Here is a 3,477-nt window from a genome sequence, read left to right on the forward strand (position 1 = left end):
GTATCCATACTGTCCATAAAATTAAAATCAAAATTCAGAAAAATGTTTATTAACTTATTTAATAATTAATAATTATTTTTATTTTTTTGGAGTACTTACTTATCATTCATCAAAGTCATCTTTTGGACAATCTCTAAACCATCATTCGTGATTATCTCCTTTTTTGGCTTGATTTCAATCGCTATTCCAATCACATCTGATGATAAACAAATTCAAAAGTTAATTAAAATGTTATAGATCATTAGAAATTTGTCCACATGATGAATTAAATATAAATGAAAAGTTATAAAAATATAGCTGAACAAATTGACTATATAGACAAACATACCGACGTGGGATAGAGAATCAATATAAGTGTGTAGTTGTGAGAATGGAACAAAGCTGTAAACAGCAGGCACAATTATCTCTGAATCTCTAGTCACTTCTTCCACAATGGTTCGACCATTTATAGTCCATTGCAAATTATTTTGAACAATCTGATATTGTGCACCAATTTCTTTAACCCAAGCATTAGAAATATAATAATTTTTCCCAATTATGAGTGTGTCTCGGAAGATGTGGATGTCTCCACCATATATTGTGGCCTGGATCTTATTACCTTATATAAGAAAAACAAGAGACTTAAAATTGAGTTATATATGAAATAAATTATACAAAATAAATATATTATCAAAACAAACTTACTTCTTCATCAGCTAAGATTAACCTTTGATATTTGTTTGGACTTGATTTAGAAACTCGTGGCATTGCTTTCTCAATAACCACCACTTTTACTGTCCAACCTTTTTGTTGAGCTTGAATATTCTTGATTAGCTTTACTTCTCTAACCATTTTGCTATATTATATTTTAGGAAAACATAAAATGAAATCACTATGAATCAAATAAACCAAATTATAGATAACATAGTCATTGACTATTTATTTATTTTTTAGACTGAGAGAAAAAAAACAATGACCATCACGATCTCTTGTGGGATTGCATGTTCTCCTACTACTTTTTCTTTTTTCTGTTTTTTTTTTTTACTATTTTTTTTTCCCACCCGATAAAGGGATTGTTTTTTCAATTATGAGTTTAGAGCTTTAATGAATGTTGGGGTTAGTTAAAATATATTGTTCAATTCTGAAAATGGGTTTTATTATTTTTGTATAGTTATGTTTGTCTGATGGTGTGGGGTTTAAGGATAGAACAAGAGAATAATCTTAAAGCAAGGTTTTTGAGGGTGGTTCTTTTTAAAATGATTAGATGTTATGTGAATGCTAAGGACATTTATTTAAGTATGGTTTTAGTATAATAATGGGGGAAAAAAAAGAAAAAAAAAAGAATTGATGTGTGTTTTTGAGCATGGGTAGAGGGTACTCAACTTTTGCTCTACTTAATTAAAAAGCTTTTGGTTTAATGATTTAAAAAAGAAAAAAAAAACAATGGGTATGACGGAAAAAAAAAATAAAAAAATGAAAGTCTTTAACACGTGTGGGAAAGAGACATGATGGGTAGGAGAATGCCAAAAGGGAAAACTTATTTTAATTTTAAGCCACTTGAGCAAGTGTGAAAATTTTGTAGCCAACAATTTATATTGAGTTGTTTTTTACATGGTGTTCATAAAAAGTTTTTTTATTTAGATTTTGGTTGGTTGTTGAATATGCTACATTTCATTTTGCAATTTCTAAAACAAATAATGAAATAAGGGAAGACTATAGAATGAGGAACACAGATACTTTGGCAGTTGTTAGAGCTCTCAAAAAATGGATGTTTGAGATAATCTACACAGACAAGCTAGTCCTTTTGTTAACATAAATACATGTTGGTTTTTCATATATCAATATGTGATATTGGGTGAAGAACTGAAATATAAATCATATGCATGTGCACACAAAAGCAATGAAAAATGCAAAGATCCATGCACAATGAAATTCATGAACTCACAAAAGAATTGAAATGCATGAGGAAATTAAGTAATAAGACAAAGGAATGGAAAAAATTAAAGTTACCAATTTTGTAGTGAATAACACAATCCTCAGGTTCTTTGTCGTCACTGATAAAGAGAGTAGGGGGAGAGAAAAGCTGAAAACAAAAAAAAAAAAATAGAAAAGAAAAAAAGCCAATGGCATTTTAATACTGAAAACCAAGGAAATAGGCTTTAAAATATTATAAATCAAAATCTTTACTTACATGATAAGTCAAAGTCCTTTCTGAAGTACAATAATGAAGTGCAGAATTTTGTATAAAGTACACCAACTCTATCCTTACCATACTGTAAGTCATCATAACCATAATGCATGCCATACCATAACCCCTGACACCTGTATGGCAAAATAAAAAAAGAAGCATAAAATGTGGATCTCACCAGTATGGCAACTGTTGAAGATCAAATATGTGATGGAACATTCAAGGATTTTAATTAACGTAAGGCTAATGCAAAGCAATAGTTGGAGTAAGTCCAATCCATTATTTATTAACAAAAAAGTCCAGCCTATTTAACAGAAATTTATTTAATATTTAAAGTGAAAAAATTTACTACATCTCACATATGATAAAATATTCAACAAAAATATTTATTTTTTTTAATTTACTTTGAAAATCATATATATATATATATATATATATTGTATGCACATATTTATATACACATCAAAACATAAATTATTTCTTCATTTTACATTTATTTTTTTATACATATTGGATCAAATCAGTATCATATTATCTATATATATATATATATATATATTAATTTTTATGTGAATGAATCAAATTCCATATATGCAAGCACATATTAGAATTTATTTTTTTTTTTCTGGATAACGAACATTTTCTTTGAAAAAAAAAAAAAGAAAAAAGAAAAAAGTAGACTAAAGAAACAGGATATTTTATTTCCACACAACAACACATGGAAAACCTTGATCACCCTATTTGGGGTTTCATTGTCTCTACATTCATAAATAAGATAAATCATAACCCAAAATTCTTTAACAATTTCACCAAGCTTATCAAATATGATCAATAGATTCCAAGTTAATGACTACATTGAAACAATACTGAATTCCAGAACCAACTAAAAGGTTTACACGGCTTCCAATAACAAACAAATAAAATACAAATCCTAATCTTATTTTCTCTAAAATTGAAACAGATAAATAAACTTGGTCCAAATTGAAAGGCAGAAAAAAAACCCAATCTATACATGAACATACAGGAAGAGAATATAGATTTTGGTGGAAAATGGAAAGCCCATTAGAGAGAGAGAGAGAGACCACGGAGGATTGTTGAGGAAGAAGGAAGAATAAATAAGGAAAGAAAGAAAAAATAAAATATAATATACACTCACCAGATGACCCAAGCGACCTTGAAGCACATCCCAGAGTTATTTTTCTTTTCTTCTCTTCTGTTTTTTTTTTTTTTTTTTTTTTGGGTGAATTTGAGCTTCAATGGAAGGAGGAATGAAGAATGCACAGGAGAGGAAATATTCAACTTCCCGTACA

At 28.4% G+C, this 3,477-nt stretch overlaps 1 long non-coding RNA gene across 1 annotated transcript; it reads right to left on the reverse strand.

The window, feature by feature from the left end:
* Nucleotides 1-689: 689 nt before the first annotated feature.
* LOC107420310 (uncharacterized) lies at nt 690-2,302 on the reverse strand. Its single transcript, XR_009634721.1, has 3 exons — nt 2,171-2,302; nt 1,990-2,062; nt 690-835 (listed from the first exon to the last, which is right to left on the reverse strand). It is a non-coding gene; the product is annotated as an uncharacterized LOC107420310 (long non-coding RNA).
* Nucleotides 2,303-3,477: the final 1,175 nt, after the last annotated feature.

The sequence above is a fragment of the Ziziphus jujuba genome, chromosome 11 (genome assembly GCF_031755915.1).
Source record: "Ziziphus jujuba cultivar Dongzao chromosome 11, ASM3175591v1".
Taxonomy (NCBI): domain Eukaryota; kingdom Viridiplantae; phylum Streptophyta; class Magnoliopsida; order Rosales; family Rhamnaceae; genus Ziziphus; species Ziziphus jujuba.